At 41.5% G+C, this 22082-nt stretch overlaps 1 pseudogene; it reads left to right on the forward strand.

Annotated features, from left to right (window-relative positions):
- The first annotated feature begins 3783 nt into the window (after positions 1-3783).
- On the forward strand, positions 3784-5382 carry LOC121002498 (annotated as a pseudogene).
- Positions 5383-22082: the final 16700 nt, after the last annotated feature.

Below are 22082 nucleotides of genomic sequence, written 5' to 3' on the forward strand. Positions count from 1 at the left end.
GCCCAGGAGGAAGAGGAGGAAGAGGGGTCATTTTTAGCACTTTCAGGCCAGTCTCTTCGAAGTGACTCAGAGGGAGGTTTTTTGCAACAGCAGAGGCCAGGTACAAATGTGGCCAGACAGGGCCCTTTACTGGAGGACGAGAAGGACGAGGATGAGGAGGAGGTGGAGGAGGAGGAGGATGAGGATGAAGCATGTTCACAGCGGGGTGGCACCCAAAGCAGCTCGGGCCCATCACTGGTGCGTGGCTGGGGGGAAACACAGGACGATGACGATACGCCTCCCACAGAGGACAGCTTGTCCTTACCTCTGGGCAGCCTGGCACACATGAGCGACTACATGCTGCAGTGCCTGCGCAACGACAGCAGAGTTGCCCACATTTTAACGTGTGCGAACTACTGGGTTGCCACCCTGCTGGATCCCCGGTACAAAGACAATGTGCCCACCTTACTTCCTACACTGGAGCGTGATAGGAAGATGCGCGAGTACAATCGCACATTGGTAGACGCGCTACTGAGAGCATTCCCAAATGTCACAGGGGAACCAGTGGAAGCCCAAGGTGAAGGCAGTGGAGGAGCAAGAGGTCGCCAACGCAGCTGTGTCACGGCCAGCTCCTCTGAGGGCAGGGTTAGCATGGCAGAGATGTGGAAAAGTTTTGTCACCACGCCACAGCTAACTGCACCACCACCTGATACGGAACGTGTTAGCAGGAGCCAACATTTCACTAACATGGTGGAACAGTACCTGTGCACACCCCTCCACGTACTGACTGATGGTTCGGCCCCATTCAACTTCTGGGTCTCCAAATTGTCCACGTGACAGAGCTAGCCTTTAATGCCTTGGAGGTGCTGGCCTGCCCGGCGGCCAGCGTTTTGTCTGAATGTGTATTCAGCACGGCAGGGGGCGTCATTACAGACAAACGCAGCCGCCTGTCTACAGCCAATGTGGACAAGCTGACGTTCATAAAAATGAACCAGGCATGGATCTCACAGGACCTGTCCATCCCTTGTGCAGATTAGACATTAACTACCTCCCCTTAACAATATATTATTATACTTCAGGGCACTTCCTCATGCAATCCTATTTTTATTTTCATTTTACCATTATATTGCGGGGCAACCCAAAGTTGAATGAACCTCTCCCCTGTCTGGGTGCCGGGGCCTAAATATGTGACAGTGGCCTGTTCCAGTGGTGAGTGACGTGAAGCCTGATTCTCTGCTATAACATGAAGACTGATTCTGTGCTGACATGAAGCCAGATTCTCTGTTACGGGACCTCTCTCCTCTGCCTGGGTGCCTGGGCCTAAATATGTGACAGTGGCCTGTTCCAGTGGTGGGTGACGTGAAGCCTGATTCTCTGCTATGACATGAAGACTGATTTTTTGCTGACATGAAGACTGAATCTCTGTTACGGGACCTCTCTCCTCTGTCTGGGTGCCGGGGCCTAAATGTGTGACAGTGGCCTCTTCCAGTAGTGGGTGACGTGAAGCCTGATTCTCTGCTATGACATGAAGACTGATTCTGTGCTGACATGAAGCCATATTCTCTGTTACGGATCTCTCTCCTCTGCCTGGGTGCCTGGGCCTAAATATGTGACAGTGGCCTCTTCCAGTGGTGGGTGACGTGAAGCCTGATTCTCTGCTATGACATGAAGACTGATTCTGTGCTGACATGAAGCCAGATTCTCTGTTACGGGACCTCTCTCCTCTGTCTGGGTGCCAGGGCCTAAATATGTGACAGTGGCCTCTTCCAGTGGTGGGTGACGTGAAGCCTGATTCTCTGCTATAACATGAAGACTGATTCTGTGCTGACATGAAGCCAGATTCTCTGTTACGGGACCTCTCTCCTCTGCCTGGGTGCCTGGGCCTAAATATGTGACAGTGGCCTGTTCCAGTGGTGGGTGACGTGAAGCCTGATTCTCTGCTATGACATGAAGACTGATTCTCTGCTGACATGAAGCCAGATTCTCTGCTATGGCATGAAGATACTGATTCTCTGCTGACATGAAGCCAGATTCTCTGCTATGGGACCTCTGTCCAATTGATATTGGTTAATTTTTTTTTTTTTTTTTTTTTTTTATTTTAATTCATTTCTCTATCCACATTTGTTTGCAGGGGATTTTCCTACATGTTGCTGTTTTTTGCAGCCCTCTAGCCCTTTCCTGGGCTGTTTTACAGCCTTTTTAGTGCCGAAAAGTTCGGGTCCCCATTTACTTTAATGGGGTTCGGATTCGGGACGAAGTTCAGGTCGGGTTCGGATCCCGAACCCGAACATTTCCGGGAAGTTCGGCCGAACTTCTCGAACCCGAACATCCAGGTGTTCGCTCAACTCTAGTCCTAGGGACATTAGTAGGTTTGATTTATATAGTAAAACACCACATCCTGACACCATAAGGGAAAACTAAGAAGTGGTACGGCATGATATCCAGGTACTTTAGGACACATGACGTACCAGTATGTCATGTGTATTTCCGATCACCACCGCCCGACGGGTGGTGATTGGAACAAGGTGCCTCAAATCATTGAGCAGGCACCTTCGGTCAATGCGCCGTGGGGTCCCGTGACCCCCCCGTGTCGGCGATAGCCACAAACCGCAGGTCAATTCAGACCTGCGGTTTGCGGCTTTTACAGGTTGCGGTGGCGGCGGTGCCATTGGGTTCCCGTGTGGCTGTAGGGGGGACCCGATGGCATGGAAGGCAGTGCGATGCCTTCCTGAGGCATCGGCGCTGCCTTCCTGTGACAAACCTGTGAGATCCAGCCCCCTGGATCTCACAGGCCGGAAGCTGTACAAGTAATACACACTGTATTACTCATACAGCCAATGCATTCCAATACAGAAGTATTGGAATGCATTGTAAAGGATTAGACCCCCAAAAGTTGAAGTCCCAAAGTGGGACAAAAAATAAAGTGAAATAAAAAAAAAGTTTTCCCCCAAAAAAAGGTTAAAAACAAAAACGGAATTTTCCCCAAATAAAGTTAAAAAAAATAGGTAAAAAAATAGGGGAAAAAAAAAGTTGACATATTAGGTATCGCCGCTTCCATATCGACCGACTCTATAAACATATCACATAACCTAACCCCTCAGATGAACACCGTAAAAAATAAAAACTGTGCTAAGTAAACCATTTTTTTGTCACCTTACATCACAAAAAGTACAACAGCAAGCGATCAAAAAGGCGTATGTCCACCAAAATAGTACCAATCTAACCGTCACCTCATCTGGCAAAAAAGGAGCCCCTACCTGAGACAATCGCCCAACAAATAAAAAAACTATGGCTCAGAATATGGAGATACTAAAACATGATTTATTTATTTTTGTTTCGAAAATGAAATCATTGTGTAAAACTTACATAAATAAAAAAAAGTATACATATTGGCCCTCCTCTTGTGTTAGGGTCAGAACCGACCCGTTTTCAGGTTTTGAATGTCTATAAATTTGTTTATTGCATCAAGATGTCAGGAACCTCTATTTAAACAATGTAATAGAAAAAGAATCCTTTTCACTAAATTATAAAATACTGTGGTGAAAATTAAGACGTTTATGGTGTTAGGGTCAATTCTGACCCAGTTATAATATAGGATTATAGGACACTAATAAGTACCAAAACTGAAATCATAAACACTCTCTCTGCTTAGTAACACTGACAGCCAATCACCTCTCAAACCTGTGAGCTGTAGTTAGGGAGGGGCCGATCTCTTTGCCTGCTTGTCTGCTTCTCTAAATAAAGTAAAGAAACATAGGACCAATATATTTCAGAGTTGCTGACTTGCAGAGTAATCATCTCCAATATGCAGCATGCAAGAGTGAGAAGATTTACAGGAAGCCAAATACTGGATTATATCTTGGATGAAAATGAGGCAGAGGACACAGAGCAGCATAGCGATATGGATGAGCAGGTTTCTGAGGCAGAAGATGAAGTAGAGTATCAACCAGAATACACAGACACATCTGATGAGTCTGATGAGGAGGCCACCAGTGCTGAACCTGCTGCTGTTCCTGCTGAAACATTCAAATCCAAAAGTGGTAAGATCTGTTGGAGTTCAGAACCTCCTGACTTACATGGCAAGGCAGCTGCTGCAGATGTAATCAAAATGACCCCTGGGATCACAAGGTTTGCTGTAACGAGAGTAAGTGACATCAAAACATGTTTTGAACTGTTCATGCCATTGTCACAAAAAAAAGTGTTCATTGCAATGACAAACCTTGAAGGAAAAAAAGTCCATGGCAACATGTGGAATGACATATATAAGGAATGCCTAGATGCTTATATTGGTGTTCTTCTTCTTGCTGGAGTGTACAGATCCTATAATGAGGCCACTGATAGTCTCTGGGACAAGTCAAGAGGCAGATATATCTTCCCAGCAACAATGTCACTTCACACCCTTCGAATGATATCAAGAGTTTTCAGATTTGACAACAGAGATACTAGAGCAAAATCTGACAAGCTTGCTCCCATAAGGGATGTCTGGGAGAAATGGGTTCAGCTCCTTCCACTAATGTTTAACCCTGGGCCTCAGGTAACAGTAGATGAACGTTTGATCCCTTTCCGTGGAAATTGCCCCTTCCGGCAGTATATGCCCAGTAAGCCAGCCAAATACGGCATAAAAATCTGGGCAGCCTGTGATGCAAAAACAAGCTATGCATGGAACCTACAGATTTACACCGGCAAACCCGAAAGTGGCATCCCTGAGAAAAAACAAGGACTACACGATTTGACTACTGGACTGCGGGGTCACAATATCACGTGTGACAATTTTTTTACCAGCTATGACCTTGGACAAGAACTTCTCAGGAGGAAACTCACCATGGTAGGCACAATAAAAAAAAATAAACCTGAGCTGCACACTGAAATTTTGCAGGTGAAGGACAGAGCTCCACTTTCTTCAAAATCTGCTTTTACAGACACCACCACTGTTGTTTCATATTGTCCAAAAAAATATTAAAAATGTGATACTTATGTCCACTTTTCACAAAGATGCATCTGTGTCATCAAGAAGTGACAAAAAGCCCACAATTATCCTGGATTACAATAAAAACAAAGGAGGAGTGGACAACCTGGACAAGCTGACTGCTACCTATACTTGTCAGCGAATGACCAGGAGATGGCCGATGGCTGTGTTTTCTAACATCCTAGATGTGTCTGCATACAATGCATTTGTGTTATGGACCCACATCCACCCAGGTTGGAACACAAAAAAAAAATAACAAGCAGAGAATATTTCTCGAGGAGCTAGGAAGTTCCCTTGTCAAGGCACACATTGAGCAAAGGAAACGGGGTGTCCATCCACACCATCAACAACACAAAGAGAATCAGTGCCAGCATCCTCCTCATCATCTAGCCTTGCCTCAACATCAACCAGCACAGCCACAGCCACAACTCCAGTGATGCCATCTGATTCTAAAAGAAAGAGGTGTCAGGTCTGCCCCAGCAATAAGGACAGAAAGACACACACATTATGCTTCCACTGTAAAAAATATATCTGCAAAGAACATGCTAAAAGTGTCAGCTTTTGCCACACATGCATCTAAAAACACCCACACAAACACATGCAAGTTCTTGCACAAAGATGCTTTGAAACTATTACTTGATTTCTATTGGTTTGCCTTGCTTGATTGTGTGTTGTTTGTTTGACCTTACAAGTCTACATTTTGTATTATTACTTGCTTTTCATTGTTTATGAACGTTTTATGTTAAAAAAAAAGACTTTTGGCTATTTTCTTGAAGTAAATATATATGGGTCAAAATTGACCCTAACAACATCAATGTTATTATAGTTAATGTTATTAAAATAAAAATATTTTTTTAAAAATTAAGAGATGTGTTCAAATACTCCTCAGCAATATTCTGGTGACATAACAACCTTTTATTTACCTATAATATTCTATTGAGGTTTATTTTACCATTTTTAAAATTTGAAAATGAGAGGTATGCTATCAAAAGAAAGGTCTAAGGGGTCACACCAAAAATATTAAAGCCAATCTTTTCAAGGATTACGAAGCCTAACAAGTTAACCAAGAGGTAAGAAACAAATTGGATGATAAATAATTGTTCAGAGGGTATTTTATGGCTGATTTAAGACACGGGTCAAAACCGACCCGTTAACATCATGGATAGTAACAGAAAGCTAACATAAGAGGAGGGTTAGGTATCACCGCGTCCGTAATAACTTGCTCTATAAAAATATTACATGACCTAACCCCTCAGGTGAATACCGTAAAAAAATACAAATAAAAACGATGTAAAAAAAAGCCATTTTTGTCACCTTACATCACAAAAAGTGTAATAGCAAGCAATCAAAAAGTCATACGCACCCTAAAATAGTGCCAATCAAACCGTCATCTCATCCCGCAAAAATCATACCCTACCCAAGATTATCACTCAAAAACTGAAAAAACTATGCCTCTCAGAATATGGAAACACTAAAACATAATTTTTTTTTGTTTCAAAAAAGGAAATCATTGTGTAAAACTTACATAAATAAATAAAAAAGTATACATATTAGGTATTGCCACATCCGTGACAACCTGGTCTATAAAAATATCACATGATCTAACCTGTCAGATGAATGTTGTAAATAACAAAAAATAAAAACGGTGCCAAAACAGCTATTTCTTATTACCTTGCCTCACAAAAAGTGTAATATAGAGCAACCAAAAATCATGTGGAACACCTAAAGGGTTAACAAAGTTTGTAAAATCAGTTTTGAATACCTTGAGTGGTGTAGCTTCTAGAATGGGGTCATCTTGGGGTGGTTTCTATTATGTAAGCCTCACAAAGTGACTTCAGACCTTAACTGGTGCTTGAAAAGTGGGTTTTTGAAAATTTCAGAAAAATTTCAAGATTTGCTTCGAAACTGCTAAGCCTTGTAACATCCCCAAAAAATAAAATGTCATTCCCAAAATGATCCAAACATGAAGTAGACATATGGGGAATGTAAAGTAATAACTATTTTTGTAGGTAATACTATGTATTATAGAAGTAGGGAAATTGAAACTTGGAAATATTCGAATTTTTCAAAATTTTGGGCAAATTTGGTATTTTTTATAAATATTTTTTTTTACTCCATTTTACCAGTGTCATGAAGTACAATATGTGACAAAAAAACTATCTCAGAATGGCCTGGATAAGTCAAAGCGTTTTAAAGTTATCACCACATATAGTGACATTGGTCAGATTTGCAAAAAATGGCCTGGTCCTTAGAGTAAAAATGAGCCTGGTCCTAAAGGAGTTAAGAGTGCTGCATGTATGACAGTGTGTCTATGTAAGAGTGCTGCATGTATGACAGTGTGTGTATGTAAGAGAGCTGCATGTATGACTGTGTGTGTATGTAAGAGTGCTGTATGTATGACAGTGTGTGTATGTAAGAGTGCCTGTATGTATGAAAGTGTGATGAAAGTGCGTGCATGTAAGAGTTTCTGCATGTATGAAAGTGTGTGTGTGCAAGAGTTCCTGCATGTATGACAGTGTGTGTATGTAAGAGTTCCTGCATGTATGACAGTGTGTGTATGTAAGAGCGCCTGCATGTATGAAACTGTGTGTGTGTGTATGTAAGAGTAGCGATGAGTGGCAGGGGTCATATTCGAATTTGCGATATTTCGCAAATATTTTGTAGAATATTTGTCGAATATATCATTATATTCTATATTTTACTCGAAAATCGGCAAGGTAATGTCACGACTGTGACTGATCCAGACAGGTCTGGGAGGAGAAGGCTGCAGCGACTTGCTACTCGCGATAGCTTGTGAGTTTGCTCCGTGGTTCAGGGTATGTCATCTGGGTTTTGCCTTGTGAACCTTTTTGTCCTGACTGGGAGTTTGTAGGCATCCTTCTCAGGTGAGTCCTGTCTGCCACTCCCAGCTACTATATTAGTTTCAGTTTCACTTGCAGTCATTGCCAGATATAGTCCTTACTTCCAGTGCTACTCTGACCTTGGAAGGAGATCATTTGATGGTGTTGCTGTGGAGCTCTTGTCCGGCGTGGACTGTCGTGTTTGGGATCGCCTTCTCTGCTCGTGACTGGATAAGTCTATCTCTGCTGTTGTTTGTTTGTTGCTGTCTTCCCCTGTTGTTTTCCTAGATGTGAGTGATGGTGACTAGCGCTCCCATCGGCCTTTCCCCAGTCCAGTCTTGTTAGGGCGACTGAGGGTTTAGGCATACTGCTCGTCGCACGGGTTCACACCCCGTCTAGGGTATCAGGGCAGACAGGTGCCAGCTTAGGGTTAGTCAGGGGTGGCCATTCTATTTCCCATCCGTAGATAAGGGTCCCCCTTCCCCTCCGTCTGGTGCGACACGACTGCTGCTGGGATAGCGGTCGTGACAGGTAATGATCGCGTAATATGCGAATATTACGTGATCAATACAGGCATGGGTCAAAAACGAATATATAGCACTATAGAATATAGTGCTATATATTCATTTTTTAGAATATAGGTCATTTTTTTCCATCTGAATTTATGATTCCTCCCTGCTTAAGTTGCTTGTCAAGCAACTTAAGCAGGGAGGAATCATGACTTCAGATGGAAAAAAATAACAAATATTCTAAAAAACAAATATACCGTATAGCACTAAATTGAATATAGTGCTATATATTTGTTTTTTAGAATATTCATCATTTTTTTCCAACTGAAGTCATGATTCCTCCTTGATTAAGTTGCTTGACAAGCAACTTAAGCAGGGAGGAATCATAACTTCAGATGGAAAAAATTATGAATATTCAAAAAACGAATATATAGCACTATATTAGAAAAATTCGCAAATTCTCAAAGTTGCGATATTCGCAATAAATAATCGTAATTCGGATATTCACACTCAACACTATGTAAGAATGCCTGCATGTATGACAGTGTGTATTTAAGACCTCCTGCATGTATGAAAGTGTATGTATGTAAGAGTGCTGCATGTATGACAGTGTGTGTATGTAAGAGTGCGTGAATATATGACAATGTGTGTGTAAGAGTGCTGCATGTATGACAGTGTGTGTATGCAAAAGTGCCTGCATATATGACAGTGTGTGTATGCAAGAGTGCATGCATGTATGACAGTGTATGTATGTAAGAGTTCTGCATGTATGACAGTCTGTGTATGTAAGAGTGCATGCATGTATGGCAGTGTGTGTATGTCAGAGTGCTGCATGTATAAAAGTGTGTGTATAAAAGGGTGCCTGCATGTATGACAGTGTGCGTGTAGAAGTGAGAGTGTAAAAGAGTGCTGGCATGTGTAGAAGTGTGTGTGTAACAAAGTTCTGTTGCTGTATCTATGCACATAGCTTGTTTCTGTTACCTTATCTAAGTACTGAGCTTGCTATTGTTATGGTATCTAAGTACTGAGCTTAAAGGGGGTGCCTAATTTCAAATTATTGAGGCCAAACTACAGGAATGCTGTTAAAATAAAAATGAAAAAAAAAAAAAATGAAAAAAACACTTAACCTCTTCAGGACACATGACGTACCGGTAAGGCATGTTGTCCTGGTACTTAAGGACACATGAAGTACTGGTACGTCATGTATAGTTCCGACCACCGGCGGGCGGTGATCGGAACCCGGTGCCTGCTCAAATCATTGAGCAGGCACCTTGGCTAGATGTGCCGGGGGGTCCTGTGACCCCCCCCCCCCCATGTCGGCAATCGCAGAAAACCGCAGGTCAATTTTCTGCGTTTCCGGGTTATTCGGGTCTCTGAGGACCCGATAACCCGGAACAGGATGGTGATTGGTGGTGTGATTTTACCCCACCAATCACCATCCTGCGATCCTGAGAGGTGACAGTGACATCACCTCTCAGGATCGCTTCTGATTGGTAGGAGGGCGAGCCGGCGGGAGATTCAAATGATAGCAGCCCTCCTCTCCTCCTCCTTTTGTGTCCGGAGCCCGAGGAGAGAGGAGCGCTGCCTGCACGTGTGGATCTCAACCCCATCTGTGCCCCAGCACCCATCCTTGCCCCAGGACCCGATCTGTGCCCCAGCACCCCCATCTTTATCAGCAGGTAATTAGGGAAAGTATAGGGAAAGGTTGGGCTAGGCAGGGAAAATAAAGGGAAAGTTAGTGGTAAAAAAAAGTTTTCTTGCATCACCCTAAGTAGGGTGTCTGGGGTCCACAGCACAGCTGTGTGACCCTAGACCCCCCAGGGGTGCAGCTTGCCCCCCTAACGCCCCCCCTTTTTTTGGGGGTGCAGGCATTTTTTTTTGTGCGTACGCTGACTGTGGCCGGCACTCTTAGCGTCCGGCCACTGTTAGCGCATCGGACAACTGACCACTGATCAACTTCGGACGGTTGATCAGTGGTTTTGAATTTTTTTGTACTTTTTTTTAACTTTTTTCCCCCTTTTTAAAGTTAGTCTTTTTATTTTTGTCTGTGCCCCACACACACGCACACCAAATATAGATTTACACGCACGCACATACACATGCAGACACACACTCCCCTATGGCCCGCCGGATGTTCTCGGCCGAGGAGTCCCAGTGAGGACGAGGATGACCCCACTTTCCTGTTGTTATCCGCGTCCTCCTCATCATCTAGCGATGATGATGAGCCCCCAAGGCGGCGGAGACGCCGCCAGGCGGAGCAAGGGGACCAACATGTTAGGGACCCTGTGGCCCACCCTAGTACGAGCAGCTCTGGGGCTCGTACTAGTTTTCCAGCCCACCAGTTAAATCCACCGGAGCACCCTGCCGGTGATCTTGTCTGGTGTACCCCAGAGCGATTTGAGCCCGTGATTCCTGATTTTGTAGGCCAACCAGGAATCCAGATTTCCACAGTGGGCTTCACTGAATATGACTTTTTTATGTCATTTTTTCAGTGACCAACTAGTAAATCTAATGGTGGATCAGACGAACCTGTACGCCCAACAGTTCGTTGCTCAACACCCGGGCTCCTTTTTGGCTAGGCCCGGTGGCTGGACGCTGGTCAGTGCAGCCGAGATGAGGACATTTTGGGGCCTCGAGCTGCATATGGGCCTAGTCAAGAAACCCAGTGTCAGGCATTACTGGAGTGGGGATGTCCTCCACCAGACCCCACTTTACAGTACGGCCATGACACGCTCCCGATTTGAGGCCATCCGGAAATGCCTGCATTATTCAGATAATGCAGCATGTCTCCCCCGAGGTGATCCTGCCTATGACCGTCTGTATAAGATACGGCCGGTCATCGATCACTTTGGGGCCAAATTTGTACAGGCCTATGTACCTGGAAGGGAGGTCGCGGTTGATGAGTCTCTCATTGCGTTCAAGGGGAGACTCATTTTCCGCCAGTATGTTCCCTCAAAGCGGGCGAGGTATGGCGTGAAGCTGTACAAACTTTGTGAGAGTACCTCAGGGTACACTTACAAGTTTCGTGTGTACGAGGGGCGAGATTCCCTTATTCAACCCCCAGAATGTCCCCCCACTCTGGGTGTTAGCGGGAAGCTTGTGTGGGACCTTTTGCACCAACTGCTAGATAAGGGTTACCACCTTTACGTGGATAACTTTTATACTAGTATCCCCTTGTGGGACCGTGCGGAAAAATCGGCCTCCCTGCCCACCCCCTCCAGGTACCTATCCCCAGGGGTGAGACCCGTGCCCTTACCACTGGAAACTTGTTGCTGGTCAGATATAAGGACAAGAGGGACGTCCATGTACTGTCCACAATTCATGGTAACGGCATCACCCCTGTCCCTGTGCGAGGTATCGCGGCAACGGTCCTCAAGCCCGATTGTATCGTCGACTACAATCGGTATATGGGAGAAGTTGATCTCTCTGATCAAGTCCTCAAGCCATATAATGCCAAGCGCAAAACCCGAGCATGGTACAAAAAACTTGCTGTCTACTTGGTGCAGGTTGCCATGTACAACTCTTTTGTGCTGTCCCGGAGCGCTGGCAACACAGGGACATTCCTTCAGTTCTATGAGGCAGTCCTCAAGACCCTGATCTTTTCGGACCGGGAAAGAGAAGGCCGGAGTACCTCGGGAACTGGAGGCACCCGGATCGTCCCTGGCCAACATTTTCCAGGTGTGGTCCCCCATACTGGAAAGAAGGGACGAACCCATAAAAGGTGCAGAGTGTGTCACAGGAGGGGGATACGGAAGGACACCACTACTCAATGTGACACGTGCCCCTATCATCAGGGCCTCTGCATTATTGGTTGCTTCAGGGAGTACCACACTTCCATGGAGTACTAAATTTATATCCTAATCTAGCCACTGACAATCGGATAAAAAAAACTATGGTTCTCAGACTTGAGACACCCAAATAAATTGTAAAAACTAAAATAATTTTAAAAAAGTATACAAATTAGGTATCTCCGCGTCGGAAATAATGTCCTCTATAAAAATACCCTATGACCTAACCACCCAGATTAACACAATCAAAAAAAAAAAAAAAAAACGGTGCAAAAAAAATTTTTTTGGTCACTTTACATAACAAAAAGTTTAATAGCAAGCGATAAAAAAGTCATATAGCCCCCAAAATAGTGCCAATAAAACCGTACTCTCATCCCGCAAAAAATTAGCCCCCACATAAGATAATCGGCAAAAAAACAAACAAAAAAATGACTCTTAGACTTTAGAGATACAAAATTTATGTTTTTGTATCAAAAAGGATAATATAGTCTAAAACCTAAATAATTGTTAAAAAGTAGACTTATTAGGTATTGCCACATCCGTAAGAATCTCCTCTATAAAAATACCCCATGACCCAACCCCCAAGATTAACACGGTCCAAAAAAAAAACGGTGCAAAATTATTTTTTTTGGGTCACCTTACATAATAAAAAGTATAATAGCAAGCAATCAAAAAGTCATATAGCCCCCAAAATAGTGCCAATTAAACCGTCCTTTCATCCTGCAAAAAATGAGCCCCCACATAAGATAATCGGTTAAAAAACAAACAAAAAATGACTCTTAGACTTTAGAGATACAAAAAAATATATTTCTATCAAAAAGGATAATATAGTCTAAAACCTAAATAATTGTAAAAAAAGTAGACTTATTAGGTATCGTTGCGTCCGTAATAATCTCCTCTATAAAATTACCTCATGATCTAACCCCCCAGATTTAAAACGGTAAAAAAAAAAAAAATTAAACGGTGCCAAAACAACTATTTTGAGCACTTTTCCAGTTCAATACGTTTTTTCCGGTAACAAAGCAAGGGTTAACAACCAAACAAAACTTAATATTTATTACCCTGATACTGCAGTTTACAGAAACGCCACATTTGTGGTCGTAAACTGCTGTATCATTAAAAGGGAGGCGCAAAAGAAAAGGACCGACATGGTTTCTGGAAGGCCGATTTTGATGGCCTTTTTTATTGACACCATGTACCATTTGAAGCCCCCCTGATGCACCCCTAGAGTAAAAACTCCCTAAAAGTAACCCCATCTAAGAAACTATACCACTCAAGGTATTCAAAACTGATTTTACATACTTTATTAACCCTTTATGTGTTCCTCAACAGTTAATGACAAATGGAGATGAAATTTCAGAATTTCAATTTTTGGTAACCTTGCCTCACAAAAATGTAATATAGAGCAACCAAAAATCATATGTACCCTAAATATAGTCCCAACAAAACTGCCACCTTATCCCGTAGTTTCCAAAATGGGGTCACTTTTAGGGAGTTTCTACTCCAGGGGTGCATCAGGGGGATTGAAACAGGACACGGTGTAAATTGACCGGTCCATAAAAATCCGCCCTCCAAAAACCACACGGCGCTCCTTTCCCTCTATGCCCTGCCGTGTGGCCGTACAGTAGTGTACGACAACATATGGGGTGTTTCTGTAAGCGGCAGAGTCAGGGCAATAAAGATACAGTCTTGTTTGGCTGTTAACCCTTGCTTTGTTAGTGGAAAAAATTGGTTAAAATGGAAAATTTGGCAAAAAAATGAAATTCTAAAATTTAATCCCCATTTGCCAATTAACTCTTTTGCAACACCTAAAGGGTTAACAACGTTTGTAAAATCAGTTTTGAATACCTTGAGGGGTGTAGTTTCTTAGATGGGGTCCCTTTTAGGGAGTTTCTACTCCAGGGGTGCATCAGGGGGGTTCAAACAGGACACAGTGTAAATTAACCGGTCCATAAAAATCAGCCCTCCAAAAACCACACAGCGCTCCTTTCCCTCTACGCCCCGCCGTGTGGCCGTACAGTAGTGTACGACCACATATGGGGTGTTTCTGTAAACGGCAGAGTCAGGGCAATAAAGATACAGTCTTGTTTGGCTATTAACCCTTGCTTTGCTAGTAGAAAAAATGGGTTAAAATGGAAAATTTGGCAAAAAAATGAAATTCTCAAATTTCATCCCCATTTGCCAATAACTCTTGTGCAACACCTAAAGAGTTAACAACATTTGTAAAATCAGTTTTGAATACCTTGAGGGGTGTAGTTTCTTAGATGGGGTCCGTTTTAGGGAGTTTCTACTCTAGGGGTGCATCAGGGGGGCTTCAAATGGGACATGGTGTAAATAATCCAGTCCAGCAAAATCTGCCTTCCAAAAACCATAAGGCGCTCCTTTCCCTCTATGCCCTACTGTGTGGCCGTACAGTAGTGTACGACCACATATGGGGTGTTTCTGTAAAGGGCAGAGTCAGGGCAATAAAGATACAGTCCTGTTTGGCTATTAACCCTTGCTTTGTTAGTGGAAAAAATTGTTTAAAATTGAAAATTTGGCAAAATAATGTAATTCTCAAATTTCATCCCCATTTGCCAATAACTCTTGTGCAACACCTGAAGGGTTAACAAAGTTTGTAAAATCAGTTTTGAATACCTTGAGGGGTGTATTTTCTAGAATGGGATCATTTTGTAATGGGTGGTTTCTATTATGTAAGCCTTGCAAAGTGACTTCAGACCTGAACTGGTCCCTAAAAATTCTGAAAAATTAAGAAAAATTTCAAGATTTGCTTCTAAACTTCTAAGCCTTGTAACATCCCCAAAAAATAAAATATCATTCCCAAAATGATCCAAACATGAAGTAGACATATGGGGAATGTAAAGTAATAACTATTTTTGGAGGTATTACTATGTATTACAGAAGTAAAGAAATTGAAACTTGGAAATTTGCAATTTTTTACAAGTTTTGGGTAAATTTGGTATTTTTTTTATAAATAAAAATGATTTTTACTTCATTTTACCAGTGTCATGAAGTACAATATGTGAAGAAAAAATAATCTCAGAATGGCTTGGATAAGTCAAAGCGTTTTAAAGTTATCACCACTTAAAGTGACACTGGTCAGATTTTAAAAAAAATTGCCTGATCCTTAAGGTGAAATAAGTCTGTGTCCAAAAGGGGTTAAACTCACCATCCTGATCACTATTGGATCCAACACCAATACTCTGTTTTCTCCGCCAGGCTGCATCTGGGACATAATGTTTTGGCTGCCAAGGTAAAATGCCTGTGTACCGCACTTGACTGTTGTAACTAATCAGTGACATCAGTGGCGTACAGCACCAAGGCCAGTGATTAGCTGCAGTCATCATGTGTGCTATTACACTATAGCTTCCTATATAAATGATTATTTTAAAGGATGTTGATGCAAGTTGGAAAAACCCTTTAAGTGTCAAAATTTGCATGAAACTATAGGGTGGGCCTCTAGAGTCACTTCTACTGGTGGGCCCTTGGCACCCCAGTCCGACACTGACTATAGTGACTACAAATGGTATGATAGTAGTATGAAACATTATTTTTATTTGACAAAAATTTACATATATTTTTTTCCATATAATCATGTACAGCAACGTATAATGGAATCACGTCCATATATGGATTTTAATTTATTTAATTTTTATGCTTTGTAATTATATATTTTTTCATATATTTTGTATTTCTTTATTTTTTTCTTATTTTAATATAATTTTTTTTTAAATAAATTTTTGTATCAATAAATGTCCAGTCCTGCATGCAAAACTAGAATGAGGAGTGCACACCTACTTTCTTTCTTTTGCAATATATTTTTCTGGTGATGCTAGAATCCCCTTTCAGAGATTCACTCACAGTGGGTAAATAAAGTTTCCTTTGCTGTGTTCCAAGGCTTGTTAAAATGTAAGGAAAAAGGGTGAAGTTTGTGAGGTAGTAGATTAGTGGAGGAGAGAGGGATTTATGGGATCACTTCCTAATTTTAGTTTTCCTTTACATAGTAATATACTAGTTTATAAGGCTGAAAAAAGACATCTGTCCATCCAGTTCAGCCTGTCATCCTGTAAGTTGATCCATAGGAAGGTAACAAAAAAACTGTGAGGTAGAAGCCAATTTTCCCCACTTAAGGGGAAAAATTCCTTCCCGACTCCAATCAGGCAATCAGAATAACTCCCTGGATCAATGACCCCTTTCTAGTAGCTATTACCTGTAATATTATTAAACTCCAGAAATACATCCAGGCCCCTCTTAAACTCTTTTAGTGAACTCACCATCACCATCTCCTCAGGCAAAGAGTTCCATTATCTCACTGCTCACATTGCTGTTCACTAAAATTCCTAGGTCCTTTTCCATGTCAGTGTTACCCAGTGTTTTACCATTTAGTATGTACGGGTGACTTGCATTATTCCTTCCCATGTGCATAGCCTTACATTTGCAGTTTTAAACCTCATCTGCCACTTCTCTGCCCAACCCTCCAATCTATCCAGATCCATCTGTAGCAGTATACCGTCCTCTTCTGTGTTAATTACTTTACACAGTTTAGTGTCATCTACAAAAATTTATATTTTACTATGCAAGCCTTCTACAAGATCATTAATAAATATATTGAAGAGAATAGGGCCCAATACTGACCCCTGAGGTACTCCACTAGTGACAGTGACCCAATCTGAGTGGGTACTATTAATAACCACCCTCTGTTTTCTATTACTGAGCCAGTTACTTACCAACATACAGACATTTTCTCCCAGTCCAAGCATTCTCATTTTATATACTAACCTTTTATGTGGTACAGTGTCAAATGCTTTGGAGAAGTCCAGCTATACGACATCCATTGATTCGCCGCCGTCAAGTCTAGAACTTACCTCTTCATAGAAACCGATAAAATTTGTTTGACATGACCGATCCCTCATGAAGCCATGCTGATATGGCGTTATTTGCCTACCTTCATTGAGGTACCCCAAGATAGCATCTCTTAGAAAACCTTCAAACAGTTTACCCACGACAGATGTTAAACTTACTGGTCTATAGTTTCCGGGCTCTGTTTTTGGACCCTTTTTGAATATTGACAACATATTTGCTATGTGCCAATCATGTGGAACACTCCCTGTCAGTATAGAGTCCTTAAATATCAGAAATAAGGGTCTTGCTATGACATTACTTAATTCTCTTAGGATATGGGGGTGTATGCCATTTGGTTCTGGCGATTTGTCTATTTTAATCTTTTTAAGACGCTTCTATACTTCTTCCTGGGTAAGACAGGGCACTTTTAATGGGGAATGTACTATTACATTCTGCATTTAATCTGCATTTAATCTGACAAATTATTTTCCTTAGTGAAAAAAATATTTTATAGCTTTGCTTTCTCCTCATTGCTCTCTGCAACTCCCCCCACATTACTCTTTAGTTATATTATTCTTCCTAAAAATGTATGAATAAATTAACAACTAGGTTTTTACTATTCTCCTTGTTATAGTGGTTTAACCATACAAAATCTGACAATACCAACACTGATTAAGGTCCTTTTATAGATTATCTGCCAATAAATAGCTTAAATTGAAGATACATAATTTGATCAGCACTTTTTATTACTTTACTTTAAACTGTTCAATATTTTATTGTGTTTTCTCATGTATTGTGAAATATAGAAACATAGAATGTGTCGGCAGATAAGAACCATTTGGCCCACCTAGTCTGCCCAATATACTGAATACTATGAATAGCCCCTGGCCCTATCTAATATGAATGATGGCCTTATGCCTATCCCATGCTTGCTTAAACTCCTTCACTGTATTTGCAGCTACCACTTCTGCAGGAAGGCTATTCCATGCATCCACTACTCTCTCAGTAAAGTAATACTTCCTGATATTACTTTTAAACCTTTGCCCCTCTAATTTAAAACTATGTCCTCTTGTAGCAGTTTTTCTTCTTTTAAATATTCTCTCCTCTTTTACCTTGCTGATTCCCTTTATGTATTTAAAAGTTTCTATCATATCCCCTCTGTCTCGTCTTTATTCCAAGCTATACATGTTAAGATCCTTTAATTTTTCCTGTTAAGTTTTATCCTGCAATCCATGTACTAGTTTAGTAGCTCTTCTCTGAACTCTCTCCAAAGTATTAATATCCTTCTGGATATATGGCCTCCAGTACTGAGCACAATACTCCAAATGAGGTCTCACTAGTGCTCTGTAGAGCGGCATGAGCACCTCCCTCTTTCTACTGGTAATGTCTCTCCCTATACACCCAAGCATTCTGCTAGCATTTCCTGCTGCTCTATGACATTGTCTGCCTACCTTTAAAGGGACACTGACAGGCCCAAAAAACATATTTAGGTATATATATGACAGTACAGTTCTTATAAAGTGTATTAGAATCATCTAAGTATCCCCCCTGTCCACCTTATAAATACAGTAAAATGAAGTTTTATAACCTGCTTGAATCGTGTTCAATCTGCCCAAGGGGCGGCATTTCATCTCAACTTGCGCCCAGCCAGCCTCCCAGCCTCCCCAACTGCCGTTTGAAGCGCCGCACAGCTCATCAATATTCACTTCGCTGGGCGGCGCACTAATCCGCACTAATCATATCGCGCCTGCGCACTAATTAACCCCTTTTGAGATGTAACAGAGCAGCGCTCTGAAGCGCTGCTATGAACTGTGCCCGGCGCATGCGCATAAAGCAGAGGCTGCATCGGCCTCTGAGAATCAGACTGTGCGCAGGCGCGATGCGATCCCGGCCAGTGAGGGTGCCGGGCGCATGCGCTGAAGATGAGCCGGAGGCCGATGCCCATAGTATTGTATTGGGCATGCGCCGGATCTTGCGTCGGGGACACTAGTAGCCGCCCAGCGAAGTGAATATTGATGAGCTGGGCGGCGCTTCAAACGGCAGTTGGGGGAGGCTGGCTGGGCGCAAGTTGAGATGAAACGCCGCCCCTTGGGCAGATTGAACACGATTCAAGAAGGTTATAAAACTTAATTTTACTGTATTTATAAGGTGGACAGGGGGGATACTTAGATGATTCTAATACACTTTATAAGACCTGTACTGTCATATATATACCTAAATATGCTTTTTGGGCCTGTCAGTGTCCCTTTAAGTCTTCTGAAATAATGACCCCTAAATCCCTTTCCTCAGATACTGAGGTTAGGACTGTATCACTGATTTTATATTCTGCTCTTGGGTTTTTACGCCCTAGGTGCATTATCTTGCACTTATCAACATTAAATGTTAGTTGCCAGATTTTTGACCATTCCTCTTGTTTTCCTAAATCCTTTTCCGTTTGGTGTATCCCTCCAGGAACATCAACCCTGTTACAAATCTTTGTGTCATCAGCAAAAAGACACACCTTACCATCGAGGCCTTCTGCAATTTCGCTGATAAAGATATTAAACAATATGGGTCGCAGGACAGATCCCTGAGGTACCCCACTGGTAACAAGATCATGGTCTGAATATACTCAGCCACTGCCTAATCCATTCAACAATATGAGAGTCAAAGCACAAAGACTGTAATTTATTGATAAGCCTTCTATGTGGGACAGTATCAAAAGCCTTACTAAAGTCTAGATAAGCGATGCCCACTGCACCTCCGCCATCTATTATTTTAGTCACCCAATCAAAAAAATCAATAAGATAAGTTTGACATGATCTCCCTGAAGTAAACCCATGCTGTTTTTCATCTTTTAATCCATGGAATTTGAGATGATCCACAATCCTCTCCTTAAGTATGGTTTCAAATTAATTTCCACACTATGTCAGGCTTACTAGCCTATAGTTGCCTGATTTCTCCCTACTACCTTTCTTGTGAATGGGCACAACATTTGCTAATTTCCAATCTTTTGGGACGACTCCTGTTACCATTGATTGGTTAAATAAATTTGTTAATGGTTTTGCTAGTTCACCGCTAAGCTCATTTAATAGCTTTGGATGTATCCCATCAGGCCCCTGTGACTTATTTGCATTAATTTTAGACAGCTGACTTAGAACCTCTTCCTCTGTAAAGACACATGCATCAAAAGATTCATTAGTCTTCATTCCTAACTGAGGTCCTTTTCCTTCATTTTCCTTTGTAAAAACTGAACAGAAGTATTCATTGAGGCAGTTAGATAGTTCTTTATCTTCTTCCATATACCTTCCTTCGTTTGTTTTTAATTTGGTAATTCCTTGTTTTACTTTCCTTTTTTCATTTATGTATCTGAAGAATGTCTTATCACCTTTTTTTCACTGACTGAGTTAATTTCTCTTCTGCCTGTGCTTTAGAAGCTCTTATAACTTGCTTGGTCTCTCTCTGCCTAATCTTATAAATTTGCCTGTCATCCTCGCTTTTATTTATTTATAATTACTAAATGCTATCTTTTTGTTTTTAATGATTTTGGCCACTTTTGCTGAGTACCACAGTGGTCTCTTCCTTTTTTTTTATTTTACTGACAAGCCTAATGCAATTATCTGTTGCCTTCAATAGTGCCGCTTTTAAGTAGTCCCATTTCTCCTGGACTCCATTGAAACTGTTCCAAATTGATAGGTTCTTATATACCTCTAATCTAATTTTAGAAAAGTCAGTTCTAAAATCTAAAACTGTTTTTGTGTGGTGTGACTCAGTCACTGTACTTATAGTAAACCACACTGACTGGTGATCACTAGATCTTAAGCTTTCCCCTACAGTAATATCAGATACCAAATTCCCATTTATGAATACTAAATCTAAAATGGCCTCCTTTTGGGTTGGCTCATTCACTACTTGCTGTAGAGATAATCCCAGTAGGGAATTTAGAATATCTGTACTCCTTGCAGAACTAGCTATTTTGGTTTTCCAGTTTACATCAGGAAGATTAAAGTCTCCCATAATGATAACTTCCCCGTTCAATGTCATTTTAGCTATTTCCTCAACTAGTAGATCATCAAATTCTTTGACTTGGCTAGGTGGTCTATATATCACACCTACACGAGTTACCTTATGATTATTAAGCTGCAACGTAACCCAAACTGACTCTAAATTGGTCTCGCTAATTTGTATTAAATTTGATTTTATGCTATCTTTCACATACAGGGCCACCCCTCCCCCTTTCTTGCCTCCTCTGTCTTTCCTATGTAGAGAGAACCCTAGTATTGTTATATCCCAGTCATTACTCCCATTGAACCATGTCTCAGTAACAGGCACTAAATCTTTATTCTCAGATGCCATTATAGACTCAAGTTCATTGATCTTTTTCCCTAAACTGCGAGCATTTGTAGACAAGACTCTGAGCTTGTCATTTCTTAACCTATGTGCTACTGGCATCTTCTGGCATTGTTCCCGGGGGCAGTCAGACTGCTGGATTATCACTCTTTTGCCCCCTTATCTTAGTTTAAATGCTCCTGAGCAAATACATTGGACTGTTCACTGAGGACATTTGTTCCCTTGAGAGAAAGAGGCAAACCATCTTTCTTGTACAATTCTTTTCCATTCCAACGAGAGCTAACATGAGACACAAAGACAAACCCTTGGTTCAGACACCATTCACCAAGCTATACATTTTAGATTTGCATAACCCCATCATAACATCCACTGATTGTTAATGCAGGACCACAGATGCATAACCATGCCAAAATAACGGGTCCCAACATTCAGACTTAAACATATCCAACTTTTATCACCCATCTACTTGATAGGATGATTCTGGTCAAAATACAACTTTGTATTATGACTTATTATGCTGTTACCACTTCTTCAGAAAGTGAGATATGACTTAATTCCCTGTCCTTAATTTAATGATTTACTGTACCTTGAGTGTTGTTCACTCCTTTTATAAAATAGTTAAATTAGAAATAAACAATTTTCTATACTCTGCCTAGTAAAAACGTCATTATACACTGCTCAAAAAAATAAAGGGAACACAAAAATAACATCCTAGATCTGAATTAATTAAATATTTTTTCTGAAATACTTTGTTCTTTACATAGTTGAATGTGCTGACAACAAAATCACACAAAAATAAAAAAATGGAAATCACATTTTTTAACCCATG

This window comes from Bufo bufo, chromosome 5 (assembly GCF_905171765.1).
Source record: "Bufo bufo chromosome 5, aBufBuf1.1, whole genome shotgun sequence".
Classification (NCBI taxonomy): Eukaryota; Metazoa; Chordata; class Amphibia; order Anura; family Bufonidae; genus Bufo; species Bufo bufo.